At 37.8% G+C, this 12,515-nt stretch overlaps 1 protein-coding gene across 4 annotated transcripts in view; it reads right to left on the bottom strand.

Moving 5' to 3' along the window:
- irf2b (interferon regulatory factor 2b) overlaps positions 1–6,348 on the bottom strand; it is a 131,239-nt gene extending 124,891 nt beyond the window's left edge. For all 4 annotated transcript variants that reach the window (XM_028802121.2, XM_028802124.2, XM_028802120.2 and 1 more), the window contains exon 1: positions 6,096–6,348. The gene's annotated coding sequence lies outside the window, so the exon portion shown is untranslated. The remainder of the gene's footprint in view (positions 1–6,095) is intronic.
- Between the last annotated feature and the right edge of the window lie 6,167 nt (positions 6,349–12,515).

The raw sequence follows: 12,515 nt of genomic DNA, 5'->3' as shown, positions 1-12,515 counted from the left end.
TCAAAACTATTGTGTACTTCAGTAATGCTGGAACTGTACCAGTTTAAAAATTGGATTTTCCAGTACTTTTTCAGCATATACTGTACAACCCTAACCGGGGCTGGATTCAAACATTCTAAATCTGTTAACTCCTCACTTAAAAAGGTACTAACACTATCTTCACTTAGAGTAGACACTAACCTGGATTAAAAATTTCCTATTTTATTTATTATGGCCAGAAGCAGCAATTCACAACAAGAATAAAATTGATAAGATTCATTAGGCAACATCCACACTAACATGTTTTCATTTAAAAATAGTGTTTTAAACCAAAATGATCTTCATCCATACTAGAACTTTCAAACCAAACCATTCATAAAAGTATCTCCGTCCACACCAAAATGTCTGAAAACACATATGATGCAGATGTTTGCCTACACTGGACATGCTCACATCGGTGGAATAAATCTTCAAAAGTTTTGTTAACTCTGTCAGTCACTGACTTATCACAAAACTGTAACAGATGGTAATAATAATAATAATAATACATTTTATTTATATAGCGTCTTTCCCATGCTCAAGGCACATTTACATGGTAAATTATTTCCTTTTTGCACATGCATGCAGCATTTAAACTGTACAAAAAGCAATTAAGATACATAAAGGTAAGCAACACAAGCACCATGGAAAGAAACTCTTCTATGCCCACTATGCTGGATTTTGGTTTTCTTCTGAGAAGAGGGACCAGTCAGGGAATAGGATGTTGTAATGAGCAGGATCCACTCAGGGAAGAGACATGTAATAAGTCAGAACCAATCAGAGCATGATTAGGGTCTGAGTTTCAAAAACAAAACAGCATTTTCATCCATCCACAACGCTGAAACTGCATTTTCAAAAGTATACTGCTATGGTGAGTGATTTTAAAAGTATCAGTTTGTGGATTGAAAATGCTGGGAGAGTGTGGACGAAAAGCAAAAATGGAGACTGATTGCTGCATTTTTAACACTAGAATTACCAGAGTCTACGAAAAAACTCGTAGATCCGGCCCACCTTAAAACCGTTCTCACCTCTCTTTTGTCTTCTAAATGTGCCGATTAAGATGAGCAGGAAGCAGCTGGCTATTCCATCCCCCACCATCGCAGAACGATCACTAAGTTTTCCCAGCTCATGCCTTGTTTGATTATCTGGGAGTGACTGAACTGCTAGAGTTTTACAGTGGAAATAATAGATCGTTATTTGGAACACACGCATTTCATGTGTGTTCCATTTCTACAGTAATCTGTGTAAACACATTGTTAAAGCAGAAACTTTTTCATATTGTAGTAATAAATGTTACAAAATGTAGGCATAAACTATAGAATGTGTGAAGCCTATGTAATGCTAAGATATGCAGAATCAGAGCACAGCAGCCTTGCTGTGCCTTAGAGACCAGTGTTCGATTCCCCGCTGGAGAGGAAGTGTTTTTTTTTTTCTTTGTAACCTCAAATGGACATAAAATTTATAAATTGGTATACACTGTAAATCGTTAATTTTAAACTGTCAATCACATTTATTTCTGTTGATTAATTCATGCTTTTTTACTTAAGAGTCAGAACAGGAGCTTATTCAGCTTCTGATCTGACTCTAACAGCGCCACAGTATAAATTCATACCCGATCTGACGCGGTTCGTTTTCAAATAATATTGCATTACTTCGACGATGTTTTCTGATTGGTACTATTCGCGTCATAAAATGATTTCATCAAAACATCACATATATTTGTCTCTTTTTTTTAAAATGTGCGTTGTGCATGTTCTTGCACGCACTGAATAAGCGCACTGAATAAGACAGCGCTATATGCAATCATCAGATTCAAATGTTAACAGTTCACACAAACGCAAGGATTGTTTTTCTTACATTTACAATGTGTGTACCTGTTACAATGTACTCACTTCTCTCTATGCTGTGGTTTCTATTACACACCTGAAAGAAAGACAATATATGTGAAAACATCATCACACTAATGCAATATTATTTCAAAACGAACAGTGTCAGATCGGGTGTGAATTTATGCAGGAACTGGGGCATGGGTGTGAGTGGTGGACAGAACAGGAAATTACTGTGAATGTGCGTGGTGTTTTGAGATAATGAATAGAGCTGCAAATTACAGGTGTTTGTTCAGTGTAATAGGAACCATAGCACAGAGAGGTGTGTACACTGCAACAAGTACATGTCGTAAATGTAGGAAGGGCGCTCCTTGGGTGAGCTATAGCGTGTCTTTATGTGAAAACAGCAGTGTCATATGGTGAGTGTCTGATGATTGCATATAGCGCTGAAGTTACTGCTCTTTACTATGCTTTCCTCTGCATGTCCTGGAGTACAAAAGAAACAGCATACAGCAACATGTGGGGACTGGCAAAATTGGGGAAAAAAAAACATGCGGTCATATGTATCGTGATAAAGACGCGCTATAGCTCTGCAGTGTATGTGAAAACAGCAGTGTCAGATGGGGTAGGGAAGGATCCTGAACGCGACTGAGAGAATGAAAAGTGAATAAAAAAAAAAAACAAAAACAAAAACAAAGCTAACCTTTACAAATATCATAAACACCGGCTGTTATAGACTGAACTCAAATGTATCTTTTTATTCTAAAATAGTAAAAATAAGAGCAGTTCACTTCTCAAAAGGAAGTCGAGCAGGATCGAACTCGTGACCTCGTGATTCCCAGTCAGCAACTGATACTGCTGCGCCACGGCGGCAGTCGCAGTAAATGAGTGTCAATGTCGCACACTAAGGCGGCATTTTTCTTTGGCAGTTATATTTTTGAATAAAAGCGCACTTGTTCTGTTATATTTGTACCTTTCGTGAAAGTGTTTCTTTGATATTTGGACTTCAGGCTTCATACATTATATAGCTTATGCCTATATTTTGTCATTTACTACTAGAATATGAAAAATGTTCGTTTTAAAAATGTGTTTACACAGATTACTGTAGAAACGGAACACACATGAAATGCGTGTGTTCCAAAAAACGATCTATTATTTCCACTCTAAAACTCCACTTCACTCCCAGATAATCAATCAAGGCATGAGCTGGGAGAAGTTAGTGCATGTTCTAAGTCGGTGGGGGGATGGAATAACCCGCTACTTACAGCTTGTCTTTATCTACACATTTAGAAGACAAAGGACGATGGCGGAGAGGTGCGAACGGATTTAAGAAGTGATTTAAGGTGGGACGGATCTACGAGTTTTTTCGTAGGCTCTGGTAATTCTAATGTTAAACAAGCATGTAGTAATGTGGGTGGGGCCTTAGTTTTACTTCAGCAGTGTTACAATCACATTAATTTTAACTGATAAGATAAAGTGATCATTGATATTTAATGTGTTAAAGTAATGTTACTTTTAATTGGCACCAGATAATTTAATCACAAGCCCTGCTTTCTGGTACATATTGAGGAAAAGCTAGCCTAATCATCAGAAAGATGAGACAAATTGCTGGATTGGATTTGAACTTACCCATGTATTAGATTACTAATTAATGTTTACATAACAGATGAGAAAACTTTAGCAGTGATTTGGTATTTATTGTGACCTCAAACTTATCCACTTGGCAGTATAAATATAATTTAAAAGAGTTACATCTGGTATTGGTGGAAACTGATTTCCTGTTTTCCACCAGTACTGACTAAAAAAAGAAAAAAAAGTTTCAGTGAGCACAGGTGCAAGACAGAAAGGTGTAGTTTTTCCTTAAACGCCATTTATCAGTTGTAATTATCATAGTGCCTTAAAACCGTTCAGCCTTCTAAAGGGACTTTTTTTCCTGGTTGGGGCTTCCAGGCAACAGTGTTTATCTGGTAGCAACATGCACAATACTGATAGGGATTCAACGCCTCCAATGTAAGGAATATTTTAAATTCTGAGCTGTGAAAAATCAAAGATTAAAAGACTAAATAAATACTTTATTACCACTCAAGTCTTATTTCACTTATATCTGGATATTAATATATTCAAAATAATTACAAACAAAATAGCTTAATTTACTTTTATTAAACGTGAAGGGTAATAAAATGGCCGCACACCCTCCTATAGATAACACCTACAATTTACTTCAACATTTAAAACTTTTTGGAAAGGACTGTGTGTTAAAATCTGACCGACGTTTTTAAACAGTAATACGGTGCGATATATAAATCAAGTCTGTTCCAACAAAATAAACAAACATACCTAATTCATCAGGTGCCAAAAATCGAGAATTAAGAACTAATTTGAAAATGCAATATTTCTACTGAGTGATTTGATCAACGGTCAAGTTTATATTATCCATACAGAACAAACTACCTTACCGTCTCTTGAAATGATTTACATACCTGCTGCGAAAAGAAACCTGACCGTAATGAAAAACTCCAAATAAAATCGGAAAACAAACAGTTCATACACGTAGACTAACGGAGTGCCGAATCAATACCAGGTACGCAGCATTCAGTAGTTTTTACCCCAAGAAGTACACGGCATAGTTTACACTACATAATATTCCGTATTGTATAGTTTACATGCTGTGTTTTGCAAGATACATTAGTTTCATTTGCACTACTGGTATACTATAGTCATTTATTGTTGCCTTGTATTTCACTTACTGGTTTAACATTCATTTTATTGTCATAACAAGAATTGAAATATACTTCCTGGAAGCTTGATTATTTACATGTATTTGCAAAAGACACTGGACTCCACAATATTCTATTTTACACAATATGTAAATATGGACTTTCCCTAATTTGAACGTCTGACCTCCGATTACACAATACACTGTATATACTGCAATATATAACCATACGTCGCAAGTCTCAAATAATTTTGTCTGTGATACCGACTTCTTTATAAATAGCAGTTTATACTTTTTTAGTACTTCGTATTAGTGTAAAAGGCAATTATGAATCTTCCAAATGTTCGTTTATCACCATGTCTGCAGCTCCAGCGGTCGAATGTTGCAACGCCCTCGCGGCCAGGCACAGCACACGCGAAAACCACATGCTTTCATTAAACGTTGACTGGCTTGTTTACACTGTGTAGCTGGCCACTACCCCCAAAACCTTCCGCTTTAAAAATACCAACCATCGTGCAGAAACAGGTGCCATAAATATCAGAAACTGTACTTCAAAGGGTATAAAGAGCTAAACACAGCGAAACGTGCGCAAAGATAAACCATACACTGCGCAGGTCTCCACTAAAAGTAGGTGTGCGTGGCCCTCTGATAGTCCCCAACTGGATTAGCTAGCGTCCCGCAATTCTCCCTTACCATTGGCTCTCCAGAGTGTCGATCAAACCAAACTGTCTAGTGCTGCAAAAGCAGAGGGGCAAGCGCCGTCACACATACGAGCGAGCTCAAAGTCCGCTCGGACAGCTGGAAAAAATGAAGTTGGCTAGCATTCCAAAAAAAAGAAAAACACAACATTAGGATAGTAGAAGAAGATAATCCAGTTTGCTCAAAAGGGTGTAAAAAATAAGCAAAATAATCTCACTCTGAATTTGACACATGGTGAAAAACAGTGTTATGACAGCACAACTGGATCAACATATAAACAGAACACAGTTAAAGATCGTCCAATGCATTCCAATCATAATGCCAGTTTTCCTCGCCGTGTCCATGTGAATAATGTCCAGATGCCCAACGACTGAAGCGTTTACTTCGACAAATAATTAGTAGCTTGTACCTTAGCCACCCAACCCAACCAGTTAAGGTAACCTGGCGTCTGGCAACAACCGCCGCCCCTGGGAGCAGAAGCCCTGCAGTTGATCGCAGGTGGAAAAAAAATCTCTTGCTGAGCAGTCGTTTGAACTCAAACTCCGGCTTTCGTAACATCAGCTTTAAATCGCATTGATAGCAAGCACCCTCGTGCCTTTTTAAAGGAAGTGCTTATTATTATTTGAGATCAAAAGAAGAGAGACGCAGCGGCTGACACAGCGTACACACAAATCAAGTCGAAATCCAAAAGTGAAATTAAACCTCAGTCCTGCTCTCCGGATTCACATGATCCACACATCTCTGACCTTATTATCTAAGATTCTGCAACCGCGCCACTTCCTGTTTATAACAAAATAAATAACTGCAGCGAAAAGGATCATAATAGTCGTCGTTACCTGGTAGAAAATGCCTGTTCTTTGCAGAAGATCCGCGGGCACTGATTCTTAATAAGTACGGAAAGTTTGTTTCGAAAAACCTTTGATTCACTCTCACTTAAGTTTCTAATGCCCAGTAACAAAACTAAAACTTAACTTGGCTTTGCTCAGCGTCCAGATCGAAAGCAAAACAAGTAAAGGAAACACTGATCCGCCTGGAAATCCCCTCCCGTCTTGTTCGCTTGCCTGGGCCTTTAGAGGGCGTCTTGCGCGAGGAGCCCGGAAGTCCGGCGCGCTCTATCATTGGTGCGCTAGGACGCTACCGTCACTTATCGGAAGCTCAATTTCATTTTCACTTCCCTGTGGCCGCGAAAGTGTGACGAACGATAAGGGGCAGTTCCAGTAATGTCTACAGTCCAGTAGGCTGTTTTTATCAGGTAGTACCGGCGACTCAACGGCTCTTTCTGCCTTGGTGGAAGGGAGGAAGGAAGGAAGGAAGCTTTGGCATGTGTTTCGGAGGGGCTGGGCCACATACAGAGGAAGAAGCAAAGGAGAAGTCGTACGGTGCCACTGATTATTTCATATGTACCATGTAACCGCGATGAATGCTTATGTTCATGTTTGTCACGGCACGGCGTTTATTATATTTAACTAATTTTAGAGGAGCTTAGTGTAGTAACTTGATGTAATTTTCAGCAGCGTTCAGAAAACTTTAAAAAAAGAGAAAACGAGGCTACCACAGAAGTCTTCCCGCGTTACTAAATCAGATATACACAAACGAAAGCATAGCTGTTGATTTGAACAGTTTTCGTGGCAAACATTTGCACAGCATTTTAGATGGACACAAGGACTACATAGAAGTGATCTTTCATTGCATGTTGGGGAAATATGTAGCCTTGGATTAAACTGACTTGCTTCAAGATGTAATGCAGCACAGCGCTGGACGGGATCTACTTCTGGATTTCATTGTAACTAACCTTTAACCGTAATATTATTTTTGTTTGGAGTATTCGCATAGCTTTTATTCCGTTGTGGGAACTTTACGCTAATCGTGAAAATATTAAACATCTGTAAATAAATGGTGAATAAGTCCGATTTGATGTCAGTAGCTGTTTACATTACATAATATACAGTAAATGTACACTTTTCAGTGTTATATGGAATTCTGGCATTGTGACACAGGTGAGGTGTGAACATGGATCCCCTCGTGTGTTTTTTCCTCGTGGTCTTAAATGTTCTACGTTTTAGAAGCACAGCTCGTGACTTACTGAAAAACGACAATGGAATTACGTGCTTTATCATTTTCTGCCGTGATTTCCTTCACCACTGTTCTGAGAAGAATTTGGATACACAACGGAGCAGGAGCCAAGAGTGATGAAATGGTGTAGTTAGCTATTTTGTGTTGGAGGGCTTTCAAACGAGACGAATAACATTCGGATATCTGCGCGATCGTTTCTAACCACGCCTCTTCTGTTAGCATGTCATATTATGCACATGACGTAGTTAGGCCACATCCTCGAGGGACAATCCCATCTGAATGTTTTAATTTTAGGAAATGGAATTTTAACTCGAATTAAAGTACCACATATAAAAGCGACCATTATCCGATCCCCAAAAAATCAGGTCTCTTCAGGGTGGCAACTGTAAACGCAGTAGATTCATGTACCAGATACTGATACTTTTGTTGCTTAAACAGCCACGAGGCCCAACGCGGATACTTTTATTCTAGGGTGAAATGAAGTACCGTTTTGTGGTTTAGGTCACCATCAGGCGCTTGTCTTACTACAACAATTGAAAGGGTGCAAGTAACTTGATAGAAAGGGGGTATCCAATTTTTAGATTTTTCTATCTCAAAAATATAGTATGCCCTGATCCTTCTTTTAATATGGTATTGATTCAGATAAACGCATACCATTTTAATTGCCTGAATTATAACTGGTACTGAATCAAATGTAATTGTGCACAACATAATTTCAAGCATTTATTAAAATGTTTAATTGTGTTGTCTGCACTGATTATTAAGGCAGAATCTTTTTTACTTCTGTTTTTCATATGCAGATACTCTCAGTCAACATTACAGCAATGCGAAAAAGTAAGCATACCGGGTGGATTTTTTTTTTAATAAATGGTGGCATATTAAGAGTTAATCTTCATTTAAACAGCAACCTTAGACAAAGGTAATGTAGGGGACGGGGGGTCAAAATTTGACTTTGCAATACTTTTTTCAATGGAAAAATGAACAGATATACCATTTCTGTTTGTAGGTGCACCCTTGGCTCTAATAGCTGGTATTACCCCCCCCCCCCCCCCCCTTGCCAGAAACAACCTGAAAAGGCATTTCATACAACTTTCTGCTAGTCTCTTGACATTGACTTAGAGAGAGTTTTTCCCACTGTGTTATGCAGAATCCCATCAGCTGTGTGATCTTTGACAGGTTTCTTGCATGTACAGCCCATTTCAACCCCCCACAGCATGTGGATGGAATTCATAACCGAGCTTTGACTTGGGGGCATGCAAATGACGCTGCACATTGCCACAGTCACCACATGACGAATAACCGGACATACTAGAATCCTCATTTCTTTCTTTCCACTTTCTGTTCAGCTTCAGCGTTCTGACAGATGATGTTACGTTATTCTCAAACGGCCACTGGTACAATGAAGAATTAATAGTGCATTTTATGATTATCAGCTGCCCAGGGTTTTATGCAGCAAAGCAGCCCCAAGTTGGTATCCAGTTCTTCTGGTCAAATGCTGTCTTTGGTTCTCACTGAGCATGTCTTCAAATAGCATGGCCAGATAACTGTTTTCACCTTGTCTGTCCACATCATAGCACATTGTTTCAGAAAACCTAGATTTTGCCTAGGTGTTCATGAGCAAACTTTAGTGTGTCCCTGATGTTTTTTTTTTTTTTTTTTCTAGACAGCAAATGTTTCTTCTTAGCATGCCTCCTATAGAGATCTAATTTGTGCAGCCTTTTTAATGGTAGACTCGTGCACTTTGACATGAACAGTGGGTTCTTAGAAACTTGTTTTAGCATCTTGTGTGATGCTGTCAAGCTGAACTTGCTGGTGCAGCCTGGTCTGAACATGTTGGCAGTTGTTTCAAGTTATCTCCAATTGTAGATGATCTTCTGGACAGTGGAGTGTTTTCCGGTTGTTTGTAAATCGTGTTAAATTCCTTTCCTTCTGTAACTTTCTATCTAAAGGCCTAAGTGGGCTCATTCAACTGAGGTATGGTAATAACATACACTTCAACAACATGCTACAAACCAATACAAGATGTTTAAAAGAGACAAGTTCAGACAAGACGCTCCCTAATGATAGCTGTGATGAAAAAGACAAAATGAAGACTGAATGGGATGATCCTGGACTGGGTGATGTGGAAAGAAGGATATGGATATTGGAGATGCTGGAGAGCAGAGCCTGCCCAAGTTTGAGATCCTACTAGAAAATAAAACAGGAAAAATATGAGATAGATATTATTGTGAGGATGTTAATACTTAGAAGAGTTGGGGAGGGGGAAACCTCATATTTGATGCAGGGTTGAGCAGATGATATTTCATTTCAGACAGTGGATGGTGCGAAAGTGTTATGAAGGAGCTGTAACAAAAAATGAAATGTATTCTATTAAATGAGTGTTTAAAAAAAGGGACTAAATATGGCAGCAGTGTTATTAGACTAATTGAACCTTTTTTGGGGGGTATTTTCTAATTACACTGGTCAAAAAAAAAAACCTTTTTCACTTGTGTCAAAAATTTTAGGTGTTCTTTATAGAGCTGTGGGTGCTGACTCCAAATCTAACAACAGAATTCCTCTATCACACCTAGTTGTTAAGATATTAAAGTATAAAATTAAAACCACCATTTTAAAGGAAAGGTTATTTTTTATTTTGAAAATTAACTTGGACTTGAAAAGGTATAAATTACATATATAATTGTTTTAAATATAATTGTTACTTAATGTTAATTGTTACAAAAAGTACTTGCATGGTATTTCTGTTATAATCCTCTGAAGGTGTTTCACAGTGGAATGACCAACAGATGTCTGGTAACATAGAGTCACTCTACTTTCCATTCTAATTCTCTGTGTTCATCTGAGACTGCTTCCATGTCCTGTGGAGCAAAATCCAAATTAGAGTGTAGGAAATTGATTTTTAAAGACATTTTGCACCCAAGTGCTTGGTAGGAAGAAAGAAGCTCCACAACTAGTTCTTCATAGTTTCTGCCTTAGTATTTCCAAGAAATTTATAGCACATGCTTTTTTCCCCTCAGTAAGGGAAGGGTATGTATCTTTTACGCTTTGCTTACTTATTACCTGATCAAGACAATGTATTGATCAACTTGACCTTGCATATTTTTGTATAAACATTTAAACAACTTTCTCTCTTCTGGAAATTAAATAGTTTTTTATGCTTCTAAATATAAATTCTTATATATTTTGAAGGAATAAGAGAGAAAAAATGTTCTGATTGAGAGAAACAAACGTGTAGTAAATACCTGATATTGGTTTATTTCCACTTCAATTAATGTTAAATACTAGAAGGTGTGCCATTTTCAGCTCTGAATATTCTTGAAATAATATTCTGAGCATAAAAAATATTTATGCCATAAAAACGTTTTCAAAAAATCCACAGTTTTTTTTTCACTGAATCCTATATATAGCAGAAATGGTTTGTGGTGGAGAAATTCCAATTTCAGAAATGGGGTTGGCATGCCTAAATCTATAAAGTATTTGTTTATTTCTTGTACACAGTATGTTTTTGGTACAGATAAATGTTATGTAAAGCAGGAAGATGTGGGAGCTATTGCTTTCTACAGAATTGTCCATTTATTTTCCGAAGTGCTTATTAAATTCAAGGACACGAGGAGCTGCTGCCTGTTTGGCACAAGATGGGGCACCCCCTTGGTTGGATGCTGGTCCAAAGGAAGGCACAAACACTTAAAATCAGTACAATTTTTTAGAGTTGCCTGTTATTCTAAAATGTACATCTTTCGGATCTAGCGAGAAAGTCAGAAAACCTACAGAGAAAGACATGTAGAATGTAAGGTAACACAAATTTTATGTGACAAAAAATGCAAGGATGGCTCAAATATTAGTGCTACTGGTTCATACAGATTTAATTCTAAGGTCACATTATAGCTTGGGCGCTGTTAATGTGGAATTTGCATGCTCTCTCTATTTCAGTGGATTTTTTTTTTTTTTTTTTTTTTGCAATATTCATATTGGCATTCCATTTTTAAAAGACATGGATTAGAGAAACTAGACACTAAATTTGTCTAGTTTTAGTGAGAATGTCTTATGATTGACTGGCATTCTGTCCAGGGATGTTTCCTGTCTTGCACCTGATATTCTATGGTTCCATATTGTAGTGGGATTAATAAAGTATCTATCTAAACAGTTTGGAGTGTCTATCTGTATAGAGACCCTTTGATTAACAGAATATAAATCCTATGTGAGACATAATGTGAAATGTCTAAGCTGTTTTTCAAAAAGTAAAACCAAAACCTGTACAGTTAACTGTTTATTCATTAGCGTCAGTGCTAATCTTGTTTCTCACTTAAGGAATGAGGTGCAAGTGAGTGGAACAGCAAATGATGGAGACAAATCTGACGTGGTCTTAAGGCAGACTACCTAAAGCATGTAACAATATGATGACAATTTTGTTGCATTTGAAGGTGAACAGAGATGTGTTTGGAAATGTAAGTGCATTCTGCCAGTCTAATTCAGTTGAAGTGATCACAGGTAAGTATGTCTGTAGTAAAAAGTGGTGGCAGTTGGTTTGTGGCGGATGCCTCTGCTGTTGTCTCATTGCAGTGAGTGCAAAGAGCCAATGGTGATAATGTGGTGATGATTGTTGTTTGTGAAACAAAAAAAAAAAATATGCAGTCAAGCTAGAAGTAAAACTGTAAATGAACAACAAAGTGAAAGCTTATATTAATCTCATTGGTTTATAATAACTGCATTAGTCATTATTTGCTTGTTGTCTTATTCTTATTTTCACTCATCTGCCTCCCTTTTTCATATCAAATGTTTGGCTAGTTTAGTCAGCTTTTTTATATTTAGCTCTACTGTGACAATGGTGTAAAAGTGCGCAAATGCTGCAATCAATAATTCATTAACAAGAAGGGGTATTTTTCACTCCCACCCAATTCCACAGTGTCTATAACTTCTCAGAAATATGTTTATATCAACATAAAAAGCACAGGTAAGGATTAGCAAGAGAAATTGCAAACTACTAAATAAACATGTCACAGTAACAAACCTGATACACCCCTGGCCAGCCTGGTTGCCCACTGCCAAGCACACAAATTCCAATCCTGTCCTATCTCCCATTTCTCTCTCCATACTGGGCCCTTTGGCTCTCAAGTTGAGCCTTCACCCCAAATCCTCTACCAACTGAATCTTCAGTGAGGTACGGGCTGTCTTTGAACCATATCCTT

The sequence above is a fragment of the Erpetoichthys calabaricus genome, chromosome 5 (genome assembly GCF_900747795.2).
Source record: "Erpetoichthys calabaricus chromosome 5, fErpCal1.3, whole genome shotgun sequence".
Taxonomy (NCBI): Eukaryota; Metazoa; Chordata; class Cladistia; order Polypteriformes; family Polypteridae; genus Erpetoichthys; species Erpetoichthys calabaricus.
Note: the sequence above shows the minus strand (reverse complement) of the source record. Positions and strands in the feature narration are given on the sequence as shown.